This window comes from Gopherus flavomarginatus, chromosome 3 (genome assembly GCF_025201925.1).
Source record: "Gopherus flavomarginatus isolate rGopFla2 chromosome 3, rGopFla2.mat.asm, whole genome shotgun sequence".
NCBI classification, from domain to species: domain Eukaryota; kingdom Metazoa; phylum Chordata; order Testudines; family Testudinidae; genus Gopherus; species Gopherus flavomarginatus.
In genome coordinates, this window is record NC_066619.1 from 50,725,926 (window position 1) to 50,745,622 (window position 19,697).

A 19,697-nucleotide genomic window follows, 5' to 3' on the forward strand; every position below is an offset into this window, starting at 1 on the left:
CTTTACAGTGACTTCCGCTCGGGGTCCTATCAATCCTGGGGGGATTCGGGCCGCATGGTTCCTTCCAGGGGAGCCTCCGCATCCTGCAGGCCTAGGCGGCTCCCTTCCCAGGCCCTGGGGCCATTTCCCGGCTTTCCCCAGGTGGTCCTCAGCTTTTGATATACCAGCATGGGATTCTCTGCATTCTGACACCTTGCAGCAATGTGCCCACTCTGGCCACACCGGTAGCAGAAGAAGGATTGTCCTTTCCCTTGCTGTCGAGGGGGTGCAGATGTTCTAAACGTAGTCCTCTGGACCATGGTAGCAGAGGGTTCCTTGCACCTTGAAGTCTTTGCTGAATCGAGGTTACTCTCTAGTTCAGTCACTTTCTGTGTTAAGGCCTGCACTCGCTGAGTAAGTTCCTCTTGAGGATTCACCATTAGTGCCTTGGGTGTCCGTGTGGATGTTGTGCCAGATGCTTGGTGTTGCTGCACCTCCCAAACCTCGCCAGCTGCCTGCCTCTCTTCTTCTTCTCGGACCTCTTTTATCAGGCGAGAGTAACTTGGTGGATTATCTTGCCGTTCCCTTAATCGAAGGTGGAGAAGGATTGGGTTCTGATATTGAATTCCTCTCACAATCTGAGCCAATCTAGTCCGGTCCATTTGCTCAACGGCTACTGCTCCCCTCATGATGGCTCTCTGTAATACCCTTTGCCTTTTTTGAATAAGACTATTCTCTGCCTCCTAGTCATTCACTTCAGCGTAATGTCACAGAGTCAGCACAACCTCATGGGGATCGCAAAGAGGATTACTATCTGGCTTGGCCCCTGCATAACTTCCTCATGCCCCTCTGACTCCACAGAAGCACCTCAGAAACAAACAATGCTATAAAACCAAAATGGACATTGCTTAGTCTATCCTAACCCTCATGTATTAGCAGTTGGATGTACAGCTGCACATGTTCAACTCACTCCACCCCACTAAAGAACAATGGCAAACAGCATGTACAGCAGACAAATCCCAATGCACCCACCACCTCCTCACATGCAGACAGTGGTCTACCATCTCTGAAGTTTTTCCCCCACCTCAAGGCTGGAAAGAGCCATAGCGAAGTAAAGTCGCCTATGAGTACTGTCTCCCCCGTCAGTCTTCTCTTCCCCAGACTAAACAAATCCAACTTTTTCAATCTTTCCTTGTAGGTCATGTTTTTTAGTCCTTTCATCATTTTTATTGTTCTCCTCTGAGCTGTATGCAATTTGTTTAGATCTTTCTCAAAGTGTGGTGCCCAGAACTGGACACAGTACTCCAGCTGAGGTCTCATCAGTGCTGAGTAGAATGGAAGAATTACTTCTCAAGTCTTAGGGCACATCTTCACTGACAACGTTAAAGCACTGCTGTGGCAGCGCTTTAACATGGCTTGTGTGGTCGCAGCAGAGCACTGAGAGAGAGCTCTCCCAGCACTCTACAAAAAACCCACCTCCATGAGGGGCATAGCTACCAGCACTGGTGCACTGTCTATACTGGCACGTTACAATGCTGAAACTTGCAGTGTTCAAGAGTATGTTTTTTTACACCCCTCAATGAGAAATTTGCAGCACTATAAAGTGCCAGTATATACAAGCCCTTACTTACAAAACTCTTGATAATACATCCCAGAATAATGTTCACTTTTTTGAAATAGTTGACTCATATTTAGTTTATGATCCACTATAACCCCTGGATCCTTTTCTGCTGTACTCCTTCCTAGGCAGTCCTTTCCCATTTTGTATATGTCCAACAGATTATTTCTTAAGTGTAGTACTTTGTATTTGTCCTTATTGCATTTCATCCTATTTATTTCAGATCATTTCTCTAGTTTGTCAAGATCAGTTTGAATTCTAATCCTCTCCTTCAAGGAGCTTGCAACTCTCCCAGCTCAGTATCATCCACAAACTTTATAAATTTATTCTCCATGCCATTATACAAATCATTTGTGAAGATATGGAATAGAACTGGATGTCTTCAGGATCACACTCAACTTGCCCATCTTGACTGTGAACCATTGATAACTACTGTCTGAGTACACTTTTCCATCCAGGTATGCATCTATCTTATAGTAGGTTCATCTAGGTTATATTTCCCTAGTTTGCTTATGAACAGCGGTGCCACCCAGAGGATTCAAGGGGTCTGGGGCAAAGCAATTTCAGGGCCCCTTCCATTAAAAAAAAGTTGCAATACTATAGAATACTATATTCTTGTGGGGGCTCCTGCAGGCCCTGGGGCCTGGAGCAAATTGCCCTGCTTGCCCCACCCCCGGGCAGCCCTAATGAGTAGGTCCTGTGAAAGAATATTAAAAGCCTTACTAAAGTTGAGGTATATCACATCTACTGTTTCCCCTGCATCCACAAGGCGTGTTACCCTGTTAAAGAAAGATATTAGCTTGGTTTGACCTGATTTGTTCTTGACAAATCCATATTGACTGTTACTTATCACCTTATCTTCTAGGTGCTCACAAACTAATTGTTTGATTATTTGCTCCGTTATCTTTCCGTATTCTGGAATCGCTCCGATGCTCCATATGTTCTCAAAGATAATTGCTAATGATTCAGAGATCTCTTCAGCCAGATCCTTATGTATTTTAGGATGTGATTCATCAGGTTCTGCAGACCTGAAGACAACTAACTTGTCTAAGTAACTCATCTTGTTCTTTATTTCCTACCACATTTGCACTGATGTTCACTCTGTTAGTTGGTTGATCAATGCTAATCTTTTTGGTGAAAGCAGAAACAAAAGGGACATTTAACATGCCACCCATTGATGCATTTTCCATTATTGTCTTTCCCTCTTCTTTGAGTAACGGGCCTATCTTATTCTGGGTCTTCCTCTTGCTTCTCATGTATTTCTAAAGTGTTTTCTTGTGACTCTTTATGTCCCTAGCTCATTTTATCTTTTGTGCCTTGGTCTTTCTAATTTTGTCCCTACATGCTTCTGTTGTTTTTTATATTCATCCTTTGTAATTAAACCTAGTTTCCACTTTTTGTAGAACTGAGTCTCAGGTTGTTGAAGATCTCCTGGTTATCTCCTGACATACTTCCGATCTTTCCTATGTGTTGGGATAGTTTGCTCTTGTGCCCTTAATGTCTCTGTGAAAGACTGCCAATTCTCCTGAACTGTTTCCCCCCGTTAGAATTGCTTCCCATGGGATCTTACCTATCAGTTTTCTGAGTTTGATAAAGTGTGCCTTCTTGAAGTCCTTTGTCTTTATTCTGCTGTTTTCCCTCCTACCATTCCTTAAAATAGTGACCTATCATTTCATGATCACTTTTCACCCAGACTGCCTTCCACTTTCAGATTCTCAACCAGTTCCTCTCAGTCTGTAACAATAAAATCTAGAACAGCCTCTTTGCTTGTTGCTGTCTCCATCTTCTGTAACACGAAGTTGTGTCCAGTGCATTTCAAGAGCTTGTTGGATAATCTGTGTCCTGCTGTATTATTTTCCCAACCTATATCTGGGTAGTTGAACTCCTGCATCACCACAAAGTCCTGTGTTTTGGCTGATTTTGTTAGTTGTTTAAAAAAAAGTATCATCCACCTCCTCTTCCTGGTTAGGTGATCTATAGCAGTGGTTCTCAAACGGGGGTACATGTACCCCTCACGGTACACAGAGATCTTCCAGGGATTACATCAACTCTACTAGATAATTTGCCTAGTTTTAAAACAGGCTACATAAAAAGCACTAGCAAAGTCAGTATAAACTAAAATTTCATACAGACAAAATGAGAAAGTAAGCAATTTTTCAGTAATATAGTGTGCTGTGACATTTTTGTATTTTTATACCTGATTTTGTAAGCAAGTAGTTTTTAAGTGAGGTGAAACTTGGGGTACACAAGACAAATCAGACTCCTGAAAGGAGTACAATAGTCTGGAAAGGTTGAGAACCACTGGTCTATAGTAAACCCCTGTCATGGACATCACCTTTTTACCCCTTTTATCCTTACACAGTGACTTTCAACAGGTCTGCCTCTCACTTCTATCATGACCTCACAGTGCAAGTGTCTTGTATATCAAAGATATAGAAAATACCCCCTCCCTGGTTTTCCTTTTCTGTCCTTTCTGAACAAGCTGTACCCTTCTGTATCAATATTCCAGTCATATGAATCATCCCACCAAGTCTCTGATGACATTTATGTCATAACTGTGATTATTCACTAGCATTTCTAGTTCTTCCTGTTTATACCCCATACTTCTTGCATTAGTATACATATATCTAAGATGCTCACTAGATTTATTCTCTATATTCCCCTCTTGTCTTTGTCCCTGCTATGATTGTCCATATTGCCTCATGTAACAGTTCCTTTAATATTCTTGGATGGAGATTATCCAGCCCCCCCCAGTTTGATCTCATTAAGCTGTTTGAATTTAGTTTCCACCTTGGATGTGGTAGTTTCTACTTCCATATCCTTGTTCCTGCTAGTCACCCTGCAACTGCCCCCAAGCTCCTCATTACCCTTATTAAAAAGGGAGCCAAAGTATTCATTTAGGTATTGGGTCATACCTAGATTATCTTTAATCTCCACCCTATCTTGAATGCTTAGCAGTCCCACTGCTTTCCTTGTTTTTGTTTTAGTTATATAGCTAAAGAATCTTTTACTGTTGGCTTTAATTTCTTTTGCAAGTTCCAGCTCTGCTTGGGTTGCAGTAGTTCTCACTTCATCTCTATACTTTTTGACTTCCAAGAGGTAGCTTTTCTTGGTGACCATTCTTTCTTCCATTGTTTGTAGGATTTCTGCTTTCTCTTAACCTGTTTGAGGTGCTTGTTCATGCTGTTTGCTCTGCAACCCTTTCCTATGAGTTTTTCCCCTACCTTGCTTGAGATTCAGGCTCCAGATACTATACATCAAAGTTGCAGAAACTAATTCTAAGCCTCTTCCACATTCAGATCCTTGAGTTCGTCAGTCCGGTCCAGTCCACTTCCCTAACTAATTTGCCTGGAGCTCAAACTTAATGGTGTACCTGTTCTGGAATGCCAGGGATAAGAGGCCAGAGAGAAGGAACAGAAAAACAAACATTTGTTTTTTCCTTTGTAAATCAAATTGACATGTCAGAAGCAATGCAATCTGCTGTTTGTACAGAAAAAAGTAGAGAGGAAGAAGGAATGGGAACATCTGCTCCTAAAAAGTCCTTAAAAAATCTATGCTGAGCTAGGGAGGAAACTTATGGAGAAGCACAGATGGCGGGACAGGGGACAGTGGGAGGAAAAGTAAAAGAAGGAATGGAGAGAGACGATAGAAATCAACAGCATTCCAGAACAGGTACACCATTAAGTTTGAGCTCCAGGCAAGGCTGACCTTAGATGTGCTGGTGCCTTAGGCAAAGATACTTTGTGTCCCCACCACTTGGTCCACAAGGAAGCAGTGAGGGTCAATACTATCAGCGCATTTGTTTTGAGATCTGTATATCTCAACCTTGGGAAATGCCCATGAACTACACAGACCAGCACAGATATAGATTAAAATAAAACATTACACTCGCTGATCTTAAAGTTCTGTCTTTCCTAGCTTTTTCTATTTCAGTCTCTCTTGCTTTAATCATCATTAATTGTCTCTTCAGTCTATTTCTTTTTCCTCTTCTCTCCCTTTATTTCTCTTCACTTCTCCCTCTCTGTTCTCTCATACTCTTCCATCCCACCTTCCTCCTCTCCCTATTTCCCAAAAGTTTCCCTGCACTCACTTTCCTTATATCTCACTAACTCAGCAACTGGCAGCTCTAGGAATCATTAGACCTGGGTGCCCCACCACTCCCTGTGGTTGTGGCTCCAGCTCTTGCAACCACCCTACACTCCCCCATCTCAGGGAGAAAGTGCAGATATCTCCAGAGTGGGTGGCTTGACTTAATCCATCCCTCACTCCTCTGCCTACTGCTGCTTTGATCACACCCTACATACTCAGGAAGGAAAGGAGCATGGTGATCTTGGCCAGTGGCAAGCTGGCCAGATTGTTCCATCTCAAGCTGCCTACACGTCCTGTTATCACTACTATTTGTGATCGGTCATAGTCTGTGGGCAAGTCAGCAATAAAACTCTTTTTAGTGGTTCCTCAGACAGAGCTTAGAACATAATACTGGATCTTCATTTCCCTCCATCTCTATATTTAACAGCTTGCTTAATTGGGAATTTAAGCTTTTCAAAATAATATAAAATTCAGACATACATTCACGCACACACACCCCAGATTATTTTACCTGTTGATCTCAAGTATGACTGAATTAGGATAGCAGGCAGGGCCAGGACTAGAATCCATTTGTCATAATATATGGAATCACTGTCTTAGGGCCTTGGCTACACTTGAGAGTTACAGCACTGGTGGTGGCTTTATAGCGCTGTAACACACTCCCCGTTCACTCTGGCAAGGCACATACAGCGCTGTATCTCCCTGGCTACAGCGCTGCATGTACTCCACCTCGATGAGAGGAATAAAGAGAACAGCGCTGCTGCTGCAGCGCTGGGGTGCCAGTGTAAACAGTGATTAATCTTACTACGCTGTAACTGACCTCCGGAAGCTTCCCATAATGCTTTTAAGTAAAGATAACACTCTCTGTTTTGTTGTGATGCCTCTCTTTGTTTTGTTGTGAACTCAGGGCTCCTGGAGCTGCTTATGTAAAATACAAACACAGCTACTGTTTGCTCGATCGAGTGGAGGCAGGCAGGGGGATTCCTTTGGAAGGTCCACAGCTAGTGTTTGCTTGAGGAAAGAAGCAGCACGAGGAGTGGGTGGGGGTCCGTTTCAGAGCAGCTGCTTATCTGGTCTGTGAGGAAAAAAACAAAGAAGGCTATTTGCATTTAGTGAATGAGAGAGGGGTGGGGGAAGGGGTCGGAACTTGCAAGGCAAGGAGCTGACACAGTGTCAGCTCCAAAAATCCACTCTCTCTCTCTCTCCCCTACGCTCCCTGTCACACTCCACCCCACCCCCCTCTTTTGAAAAGCACATTGCAGCCACTTGAACGCTGGGATAGCTGCCCATAATGCACCACTCCCAACACCGCTGCAAATGCTGCAAATGTGGCCACGACAGTGCGCTAGTAGCTGTCAGTGTGACCACACTGCAGCGCTTTCCCTACACAGTTGTACGAAGACAGCTTTAACTCCCAGCACTGTACAGCTGCAAGCGTAGCCATACCCTTAAAGAGACTGTCGCCTAAAGTGATTTCACGCAGCTCAAATTCCAGCTTTGATGCCAATGTTCAGCAGCAACCACACCCGTTTGTACAACAGAGATTCTAGTGGCAGAATAATATACCATAAATAAATCTACCATTACAGCAGGGGTGATCCTTCTGGTGTTTGCTTCTTTGATTACTGGAGAAAAATGGTACATAGCACCACAGCTTACCTTTCTCTCCTCTCAATCTGTCACACACAGAGTACCATAGCCCAGCAATGCTTTGCACTATCTAAGATACTATATTGTATGAAATATCACTGAAGTTTAGATATATCAAATGTCTAAATATCATTTAGTACAGTACTTGCAAAGCTAGATAGATAGTGAGCTCAAAATATTGAGGAAGGGAAGGTGATACTTGTATCTGACACCTAATAAGTGAAATCTTATGGAAAACCGGTCCTCTTCTGAAGAAGTCCACACAAGTACTTAATCAGGATAATGCTGGTTCCTCAGCCAGATCAACATTCTATTTTGCATGCAGGAAAAAGCCAATGCAAGAGCATTTTAAAGTGCCTACTGATGTTGTTTCTATGCATCTGAGGCAGAGTATATTAATAATTAATAAAAGCGGAACCTTGCATAAAAAGGAGTACATCCTTGCTACATGGTTAGCTTCCTGATTCAAAGATGTCATTTATCTATTGCAGCATGAAGGCAACCTAAAATGTTGCCAAAAGATTCCTCGGAGATAAGGTTTCACTCTGTAAGCCAGAGATCATTTGGACAGTGATAAAGACTGCAAAAAGCTCCTTCAAAGACCAGGCATCAGAAAAAGCACATACGTTATTAGTCACAGTAGAACGCTAGCACTATTGCCCTTTTCTGTTCTTATCCTGTCACTTCTTGGCATATGGCATTAACTTAAAGGAGCTTACTACAGAATCTCCTTCCGAAGAGAATGAAATGAAGAGCTATGTGGATGCCGCTGCCTCTGTCCTAAAATACTGACATTTGACTACAGACCCAATTTTCAAATGTGAGCACCTAAGAGCCCAAATTGCAATTTAGGTACCAGTATACCCATGTTGGTACCCAGAACTGGACACCCAGTTTGGACACTAGCCTCTTTCTCTATTTGGGGACAGCATTATCATTTATATGTAGCCAGTTTTGGTCTTGAGCTTTCAAATTAAAGGGAAGACAGGTTATCTGAAGTCTGGTAGAGCACTGCAGAACTGTCCTGATGTCTAATTAAGCATGGACAATATATTTTGCCATATTTTAAAAACAATTATTTGAATGCCCACATCTCTTGAAGGAGGTAGAAATTTGTCTGTTGAAAATATTTGTGTGTGCAGATGTTGGAGTGCCTTATGTCTACCCATTATCCAGCGTCACTAATTACTCCAAAAGTTAGACCAGGTCAGCACTAGGAGTGTTTTGCTGGTATAGCTAGACTGATATTCTATAACAGTAAAGTGCACTAGTGTGGATGCAATTGTACCAGCAAAACTGTGCTTTTGCTGGCATAGCTTATTCTGGCCTCCTGAATGAAATAAGCTATGCTGGCAAAAATCTACACTAGGGGATTTGCTGGCACGTACGATAAGTCAAGGATCACACCTCTTCACACTTCTGACCAACAGACTTGTGCTAGCAGTAGTCTGTAGTGTAGACCTGACCTTAGCAATTGCATGAGGAATGCATTGCATTTTAGGGTGACCAGGTGTCTGGTTTTCGACCAAAATGCCTGGTCAAAAAGGGACTCCTGTGGCTCCAGTCAGCACTGCCAACTGTGCTGTTAAAAGGCAGGCTCCCTGCCTGCACTGGCTGCACACAGTGCCCCAGAAGCAGCTGGCAGGTCTGGCTCCTAGGCACATGGGCCCAGCAGCCCCCTCCCAGACACACACCTTCCGGCAGAACTGCTGCCTCTGTCTTCTATCCCCAGCCAGGACACTACTTCCGGCTGCAAAGAATGAAGGGCAGGTGCTGTGCCCAAGAGGAACTTGGAGAGAGGTGGCCAGTGTTGCACAGCATCCCTTGTCGGGACCCAGCACCCCCTGCTGGGACCCAGCACCGCAGGCCACAGCAACACTGCCCATGCACAACACCGGATAGGACAGGGTTTGCAGTTGGAGACTCTGAGCAGAAGAAGCTTCCCCGGTCCCCCATATGCCTAGGAGCCAGACATGCCGGCCACTTCCGGGGCACCATGCGGAGCCAGCACAGGCAGGGAGCCTGCCTTAGCCCCGCTGCGCCACCAAATGGAGCCACCTGAGGTAAGCACCACCTGGCCGGAGCCCACACACCCCGCCCCAGCCTTGAGCCCCCTCCTGCACCCAAACTCCCTCCCAGAGCCTGCACTCCCTCCTGCATCCCAACCCCTTGTCCCAGCCCTGAGCTCCTCATGATGGCATATATCACATTGGTAGATGTGCAGGTGAACGAGCCCCTTTTCTTTGTGTGAAAGGAACATGGCCAACCTTGAAATTATATATTTTTAAATGATCTTACTTTGCTGTATGATTAACATAATAGAAACTTAACAGTAAAGTCTGCTTTGCAATCCTTTTTGGCTCTCTACTAATTATTAATTACAACTGTAGATACAACATAACTAATACTTTGTACTTGTATCAGCTTTCCATATGAGGATCCTGAAGGGTTTTATGAACATAAATAAGTTAAGTTTGATGGCACTTCTGAGGTAGGTAATTATTATTCCTGCTCTAAAGAAGCACAGAGGTTATTTGACTTGCCCAAGATGAATCAGTTGCAGAGCTGGGAATAGAGCCCAGGAGTCTTGACTCTAAGTTGCTTATTCTAACCACTTTGTTTTCCACACTTCATTACTGGAAATTTGATTTTAGCAATGAAAATTGTAAAAAGAAAACTGAAGAGCTATATGGGCCAAATCCAGAAATCTTTATTCAAGGGCAGATGTGTGTTGCCCCTCCCACAGGAAAAAAAATCTCATGCAGGTTCCAAAGGGAGGAGAACTCCCATGAGATTACTTATAGAGAGCTTTTCCAGATCAGGTGTCAAGTGTTCTGGAAACAAAGCTGAGGTGAACCCATTAGGTTTTTCTCCCTTGAGGTCCTTCTTCACAAGGATTTTTAGCAGGTTCCATGATAGTGTCTGGTATATGTAAGACAGTGTGGGGTCACTGTGAGAACTGCCTGCCAGCTCCCTCCACGTACCTGGAGAATTCCAGGAGAGTCTGTTCACATGCATATGGGATTGTAGGATCCAGCCCTAATTTTATAAATCAAACCTTTTCTTTTTATTAAAGGAACATTATGGACATCCCAGTGTAAAGGTGTGGCCAGTCTCTGCATACCTGCTTGTTGACCAGTCTGGCACTCCCAGAGTGCCCCACCTTAACATCCTCACATGGAGCTGTGATAGGTTCACTTTAACAGCCCAGGGCAAACAGGAGCCAACACATTAACCAAATTCCACATCCCCTTTAATAAGTTTCAGTTAAGTACCCTTTGTGTCTTTAAAAGTCTCCCAGTCTCTACAGGTATGCGTACAGTGCAGCTGAGCGGCATCACTCTGAGCCTGGGTAGATAGACCTACACTACCTCTGTTGGACTAACATGCTAAAAATAGCAATATGAAAGTTGCAGCATGAGCAGTGGCTCAGGCTAGCCACCCAAGTTGTAGTCCACCTGACCCCTTGAGCCTGAGCTTGGGTGGAGAGCTGGAGCCTTCAGGTGTGCCACAGAAGTCCACAGTGATAATTTTAGTATGCTCGCCTGAGCAGAGTCAGTTTGACTCCATGCTACCCCGCTGGGAATCACACCTCCCAGCTGCTATGCAAACATACCCTTTTTGTGATAGCAGAGTGGCAAAGTTATGAAATCAGAAATGTTAATTAAAAAAAAGTCGTAGGTTGGGAACGTGCAGAAGAGACTACAATAACTACTGCAGATACTCAGAGAGTAAAGTCCGTGCATGTAATACAATAGCTCAGCGCTTAAATGAGAACAATCTGACAGCGGACGCTGGGCTTTTAGAAGCCTTTAAGTTCATAGGACTTAATAGTCTTATGTTGCAGAACAGCAGGGCAAAGGGGAATACTCACTTTCCCAGCATCCAGAACCACATGGTCAAGGCACATTCAACATTTGGGAAAAAAGGAGTCAGAGGAGAGAGAAAGGGCTGTGAAGCTTTTCCACAGCAGTCAGGGACAGTTTGTATGCAGGTTTCAGAGTAGCAGCTGTGTTAGTCTGTATCCGCAAAAAGAACAAGAGTACTTGTTTGTATGCAAACACTGCTGGCAGGCCAGCAGGCAGTGGGAACACAGCTGTTCTGCAAAATTCCTCCATGTGACATTGCTACTGCTTTTAATGTCTATAATCTTTGTCCAAAGCAACAGAAGAGACGGGCCTATTTTTGTTCCCTCTGGAGTCAATGGAAGTATTACCATTAATGTCAGAGTTCAAGTTCTGCAGACTACTGAATCATTTTATGAATTGACTGTTTTCCCTAAAAACTTTAAGGTGTGCCAATGTTTGATCCTAGAGCAGTGGCTCTCAATCTTTCCAGACTACCATACCCCTTGCAGGAGTCTAATTTCTCATGCGTACCCCCAGGTTTCACCTCACTCAAAAACTACTTGCTTACAAAATCAGATATAAAAATACAAAAAAGTGTCACAACACACTATTACTGAAAAATTGTTTGGTTTCTCATTTTTACTATATAATCAGAAAATAAATAAATTGGAATATAAATACTGTACTTGCATTTCAGTGTATAGTATATAGAGCGGTATAAACAGGTCACTGTATGAAATTTTAATTTGTACTGACTTCACTATTGTTTTTTATGTAGCCTACTGTAAAACTAGGCAATTATTTAGATAAATTGATATACCCCCTGGAATATCTGTGTGTACCCCCAGGGGTACATGTACCCCTGGTTTAGAACCACCATCTTAGAGCTTTTAGATTTTATGCTCAATTGTCCTTTCATTTATTTATACTTTTCTGAATAAAGAGCAGTATTGCATTGGTGTGAAAGTAGTGCGAGTAGAATCAGAGCCCTTAGAGATTATACATTTGGGGGAGATTCTGCCACCCTTGTTCACTTAAATAAACTCAGTCTTTACTGAGAAAGGCCCCTACTCATTTTACATGCATTTTAAATATAAAATACTTTGTATATGCGCACCTTGATTAAAAACTGCCTAAGGCCCAATCCTGCAAACGCTTATGTACATACTTAACTTTTAAATAACAAGCAGTCCCACTGTAATTAATGGGGCTACTTGTATGCTTAAGCACTTGCAGGATTGGGGTCTAAACGTTTAAAAGAATCAGGAGGATTTACTTTGCTAATTTACAGATTAAAGGCTCCCTATATATCAACTGAAGTGATCCAGGGGACCACTAAAATGTCTCATATTCTTCAATGGTAACTGTTTTTTCAAGATATTGTCAGTGTGGATCCCACTATAGGTGTGCATGCATCTCATAAATGTGCAATCAGATTTTAGCTGTTGGGGCCACATGTGCCCTGTGAAAGGAAATACAGAACAGAGCAGCTGCATTCCCAGAATACTGGACATTCTTCTGGGAACACTGTGGACCTGCTCCCATCAGCATGACCAAGAATCTTAAAGGAACTGGCACTTGAAATTGCAAGCCCAATAACAGGGATTTTTAATGAATCTGTGAACTCTGGGGCCATATCCTAGGACTGGAGAATTGCTAATATAATACCTATTTTTGAGAAAGGGGAAAAGTGATCCAAGAAACTACAGGCCTGTTAGTCTGACCTCAATTGTGTGCAAGATCTTGGAGCAAATTTTGAAAGAGAAAGTAGTTAAGGACAGAGGTAAATGGTAATTGGGATAAAATACAATATGGTTTTACAAAAGGTAGATGAAACCAGACCAACCTAATCTCCTTCTTTGAGAAGATAACTGATTTTTAGACAAATGAAATGCAATTGATCTAATCGACCTGAATTTCAGTAAGTCATTTTATACAGTTCCACATGGGAAATTAGTTAAATTGGAGAAGATGGGGATTAATGTGAGAACTGAACCATGGATAAGGAACTGGTTAAAGGGGAGACTACAATGGGTCATACGGAAAGGTGAACTGTCAGGCTGGAAGGAGGTTACTAGTGGAGTTCCTTAGAGATCGGTTTTGGGACCAATCTTATTTAATCTTTTTATTAATTATTGACCTTGGCACAAAAAGTAGGAATGTGCTAATAAAGTTTGCGGATGACACAAAACTGGGAGGTTTTGCTAACACAGAGAAGGACTGGGATATCATACAGGAAGATCTGGATGACCTTGTAAACTGGAGTAATAGTAACAGGATGAAATTTAATAGTGAAAAGTGCAAGGTCATGCATTTAGGGATTAATAACAAGAATTTTAGTTATAAATTGGGGACATATCAGTTGGAAGTAACAGAGGAGGAGGAGAAGGACCTCAGAGTACTGGTTGATCACAGGATGACTATGAGCTGCCAATGTGATACGGCCGTGAAAAAAGCTAATGCGGTTTTAGGATGCATCAGGCAAGGTATTTCCAGCAAAGATAAGGAGGTGTTAGTATCGTTATACAAGGCACTGATGAGACCTCATCTGGAATACTGTGTGCAGTTCTGGTCTCCCATGTTTAAGAATGATGAATTCAAACTGGAACAGGTACAGAGAAGGGCTACTAGGATGATCCGAGGAATGGAAAACCTATCTTACAAAAGGAGACTCAAAAGAGCTTGGCTTGTTTAGCCTAACCAAAAGAAGGTTGAGGTGGGAATATGATTGCTCTTTATAAATATTTCAGAGGGATAAATATCAGGGAGAGAGAGGAATTATTTAAGGTTATTACCAATGTGGACACAAGAACAAATGGGTATAAATTGGACACTAGGAAGTTTAGACTTGAAATTAGACAAAGGTTTCTAACCGTTAGAGGAGTGAAGTTCTGGAACAGCCTTCCAAGGGGAGTAGTGGGGGCAAAAGACATATCTGGCTTTAAGACTAAGTTTGATAAGTTTATGGAGGGGATGGTATGATAGGATAGCCTAATGTTGGCAATTGATCTTTGATTATCAGCAGGTAAGTATGCCCAGTGGTCTGTGATGGGATGTTAGATGTGGTGGGATCTGAGTTACAACAGAGAATTCTTTCCTGGGTGCTGGCTGGTGAGTCTTGCCCACGTGCTCAGGGTTTAAGTGATCGCTATATTTGGGGTTGGGAAGGAATTTTCCTCCAGGGCAGATTGGCAGAGGCCCTGGAAGTTTTTCGCCATCCTCTGCAGCATGGGGCACGGGTCACTTGCTGGAGGATTCTCTGCAGCTTGAGGTCTTCAAACCACAATTTGAGGACTTCAGTAATTCAGACATAGGTTAGGGGTTTGTTACAGGAGTGGATGGGTGAGATTCTGTGGCCTGCATTGTGCAGGAGGTCAGACTAGACGATCATAATGGTCCCTTCTGACCTTAAAGTCTATGACCGCCATATATAGGGTAAGGAGGGAAATTTCCCCCAGGTCAGACTGGCCAAGACTTTGGGGTTGTTTTTATTTGCCTTCCTCTGCAGCATGGGGCACGGGTCACTTGCAGGTTTAAACTAGTGTAAATAGTGGATTCCCTGTAACTTGAAGTCTTTAAAACATGATTTGAGGACTTTAGTAACTCAGCCAGAGGTTAGGGGTCTATTACAGGAGTGAGTGGGTGAGGTTCTGTGGCATGCAGTGTGTAGGAGGTCAGACTGGATGATCATGATGGTCCCTTCTGGCCTTAAATTCTGTGAGACTCCACCCATGTGACCCCACCTGCACTGTGCATGTAAGGTCACATCACAGAGGCGCACCATTTTTAAGAGCACACCACTCTGCGCGTCCCCTTCCCTCGACTGTGATATTGTGTACAAGGTGATGGGGGCAGAGCAGTGCGCTTTTCAAGAGAGCATCCTGTCAGATACATATGTATATTTTCATCTAGTATCACATCTGGTTTTATCTGAGTACTGGATGGGGGATGAACCCTAGAAAAGCAGGACTGTCCAATTTAATACCATATGAGTCACCTGTCCAGGAGCAGCTATCATTTTCCTTTAACTCCATTGTGATATGAAGCCCACAGTAGCAGAGAATGGAAATGAAGGATGGATTGTGGGATCTACACTGACGTCATCTCCTCAAAGAACCACAGTTTCTGTAGGGTAGATAACTGCACTTTGAGTGTGTGTCAGTGTGGATTCCACCATCGGTGACTGACAAGCAGTGGTGAGCATGGGTATAGTGATCATGAGGAGTTCCAGTTGTTTCAGCTGGACAGCAACTGTAGCACTGTTCTCCCGAACCTGGCATTCAACCACACCGCTAAGCCTAAGGCATAGTGCTTGACAAGGCAGTGGGTTACTCCATGTCACCACCTTGCAGATTACTAATATGGGCACATACCTGAAGTAGGCAGATGTCACTTGAGCTCTGGTGGAATGAGTCTTGGCGTTCAGTGGGAGAAGTACTAACTGGTAACACGAGGAAATGCATTGTGTGATTCATTTTGATCTTTGAGATGAAATAGCTTGACCTATTGAACCCTGGCTGTAGCAAGAAATAGGTAGGGTAGCAGTCTGAATGTTCTGTCAATATAATAAAGAAGAATCTCAAGATACAGCTTTTGTGTGCGTGTGTGTATGTGTGTGTGTGTAACTTGTTCTCTCCTGGTGCCAAATGTGGTTTTGGGAAGACAGGCAAGTTGATGGATTAGATCAGTAAGCTTCTGAGACCACCTTGGGGATGAATTTCAGGCAAGGTCTTAGCACCATTTTGTTCCTACAGAAGATTGCATAGGAAGGTTCACCTATAAGGACCTGAAGCTTACTCTCCTAGACAAAGTGATAGCAACTAGGAAGATCATCTTCACCATCAGGTGGTATAAGGAGCAGTCTGACAGAGGCTCAGATGGAGGTTCCATGAGTCTCAGGAGGACTATACAGAGGTGCCAGGCAGGAATGGGTTAGTGTGTAATAGCTGCTTAAGAAACTCCAATACCATGGAACAAGAGAAGACAGATGACAAACTGAAATTGCTGCAAGGGGGACTTTGATAAAGCTGAGTGAGAGACTGGCCTGTTTGAGGTACATTTTCGTTTGAGGATTATAGTGGAGTCACCATTCACCAGGCATCCCTTTTTGGACAGAGGTGTTTCTGCAGGGGCCTTCCTCTCTTTGGGGACTCTTGAGAGCACTATACAGTCTCCCTCAGGGCTATCACCGACCTTCCTCTGAGACTGTTGGTATCCCAAAGTAATTTAAAATATTCCTCAGTGCCCCAAACACAAGGTCCATCATAATATCCCAGTAGTTCATACCCATCTTCAACTCTCCTGCCATCCACAGAGACCTTATTTTGCTCAGCAAAAGCCTAGCCTTCTGGCCCAAGCTTTCTTCCTCTGTCTTCACAGGCACTGTTCTGAGAGAGAAGGTGGTATATATACTACCCTCCTTCTGAAAGCTTCTCCTGATTGGCCAAGAGAGAGAGGGCCCCTTCCCCACCCTACACTATAGGACTCCTGATCCCAGACCCTTAAAGCGACAATATTCTGGAATCTTCCCATCCCATTGCTAGCTCCCCAGGACTGTCACAACCAGGGCATGGGCAGTCAGACCTACTGGCCAGAGTCAGGAACTGGGAGTCAAGCTGTGGGTCAGAGCCAGTAACAGGAGTAAGCAGGGAAGCAGGGCTGGAGGAGGACAGGAATAAGGCTGGAGTAAGGCAGGTAACAAAAGTGATTACTACTATGGGCACAAGCACTGAGCAGCCAGCAACCTGCTGCTGCTGCAGTTAAAAGCAGGCCTGCTAGCTCCCTTCAGCCAATCAGATTCTCCTACTGCAACCCCACTGAGCTCATTAATCTGCCTGGATGCTGGGCTAGCTAGACCTTGAGTTCTGTTGAAGGATCTCACTCCTGATAAGGACCACCCCCTTTCTTTTAGTTCCAACCAGTTCCTGAGCCTGCGCTCACAGCAACATCCCTGGAAGAGGGTCATCTAGCCCTCCTTAGACTTAATGGGCCAGTCCACCCTGTTACAAGGACATTTTGCATTGTTCTTGGCATAAAACTCTGTTGTGGGGGATGTGGAATTTTATGGGATTTCTCCTGTGTGACCATCCCTTCAATGTTGACAGTCTCTGCTAGATGAACTGAAAAGCCTTAGAGTCATCATTGGTCAGGGCAGACTGAACTGCCTCATCAGGTGATGATGTTGATCCCTTTAGTAGAGGCTGAGGGTGCTGTTGTTCCTTTGCTCCTCTCTGCTCCTGGGCACCGAAGTCAGGTTCCTGTGGTCAATGTGATGCCACCAGGGGGAGCCAGATTCTCTCTTCCTGGAACTGCAGGAAGGAGATTGTGACAGGACACTTGAGGTGATTGTCCACAACAGGGCCAGTAAGGCCAGGGTGGAATGTTGAATGGGTACTGGCTCAGTTGTGACTGTTCAGCCTAATGCCATTTGGGCTTGTGCTGGGTTCATGCCCTGTGAGAAGAGTTGCCTGCAACAGCCTTAGCACCATTCTCAAAGAGTAATGGAGAGGCATCTTTGCTTGATGTTGGGGAGAACACATAGTGAACAGATGGTGATGAGAAATAGTATTCCTCAAGTGGCAATGGTCCTGGCTTTTGTCTTGATGCCTGGTGGTGCATTGGTACCGATGAAAGGGAACCTGGCAATTCTGTGTAGGCATATCTAGGCACTGTAATCTACATAGCAATTGCCAGTGTTTGTTGCTGCCAATGCTGGTGGAGTCTGCCCACAGTCTACCAACAGAGCAGCACACTGAGATACCCTGTTCTTGGAGGAGGGATGCCTGCTACGCTCGCTGTGTTTGGAGCGGTCTGGCCTCTCCTCGACTCTTCCTTTTTGTTGGCTGTGATGGTGACTTTTTGATACCAGGGGAGCCAGCGCCGATCTCTGTGCGTAGCCAGTCTGTATCAGTTCTGAGGTGGTTGCTGGTGTTAGCTGTGCCAATTGTTCCATTGTCAGAGGAGCAGTGTCAATGTGACCAGTACTAATTTTGACAGGTGTTTCTTCAGTTTTCTCTAGTTGCTGAACCTCAGGGCGCAGTGTCTTCTGGAAGGACGTTTATTGAAGATGATCCTTATGGTTCCTTGAACATAGAGGCCTCCTCTGGGTCTGAGGCAACATGCATTCATTGATTGTGCAGCTGACTTCACCCACTCATCCACTGACTTTCAGTCCTCAATTGAAAAGATTTGCACACTGTACACTTGCCCAGGATGTGACTTTCCCCCAGGCAGAATAGGCACTGGCTATGCCCATCAGTCAGGGAGATGAGTGAGTCACAGGTCAGGCAGGGCTGAAATCTTGAAGGTTCAGAGTCTGCCATAGTGGTTGGCCCAAAGCTTCTTGCCTCACTATTCAGGGGGATGTATCCTCATTTCTTTTTTGTGGGGAGTGGAACATCTACATTAAAGAACTATGAAGATAAGGAGGCTGAAGAAGCATTTTCTTCACTAAACAAGTTAAGAAGGGGAGTTTGAAGCTAGAGGAAAGTAGCAGGTCAGACAAGGATCAGTCTTATTGCCAAGTAAGAAGGAACTAGGGTTGTAGCCACTCCACTCTTTATACCCTGGCAGGGGTGTATTAGGTGACACTGGGCATATGTATGGTCCTGACAGACTGCGATTAAAAAAAAACATCCAATCCCTTGTGCATTCATACCTGCAATGGATCCTCACTGACACTCAAAGATGACCAAATCAGTATAAAACAACTTTATAGAAATCATCTATGATTTAACATCTATGGACAAAGCTGAAATAGCAGAATTTTTTCTAGTGACAGCACTTTTCAAGCCATCTCATGAGGCGTTTGGGTGTACTGTGAAGTGCATCAAGGACATGCCCTAATGCTTGAACCATTTGAATGGGAGCAGGGTAAAGATTCCTTTGAAACTATTCTGAATAATATGCTAAAGTAGTCTGTTTTGTGAAAGGCCTGTGTGCCTAGAACACAAACAAATCAGGAAGCTAAGAGAAACTTAATTAGGCATTTTTACAATACAAATGTTATAGGGTCCTGCTCACGTGAGGCCCATGTACACAGAAATGACTCACCAGCCAGCATGCCCTTATGACTGGGTACAGGATTGCTTGGCCTTCCCTTTGATCACTGCACCCTGTTGGTCACCTCTGGCTGGGTTTTCTGTGGTCTATTCCTCTGGCCAGGTCACTTAAAAATTCAGTCTCCCTTCCAGGGTAAGCAAATGCAGCTGTATTTGGACAGACCCTAAGGTGGCTTCTCCCAGCTTGCCTCTTTACCATCCCTTTGCACTGCCCTCCTTGGGTCAACAGCAAAGTCCTGCCAAATCACCACAGAACTCAAACAAAAAACAAAATAAAATAATAAAATAATAAAATAATAATAATCACCCTCTTCTTTCCAGAGTAGCAAGTCCTAGGGTGTTTCCTTGAGCCCCTCAGTAGAGCTCAGAGCTACAAACAAACCAAGCACTACTGAAGCATCCTCTGTTCATCTCTGAGTTTGAGCCTCTCATCCCTCTTCAGCTCCTGGGTCC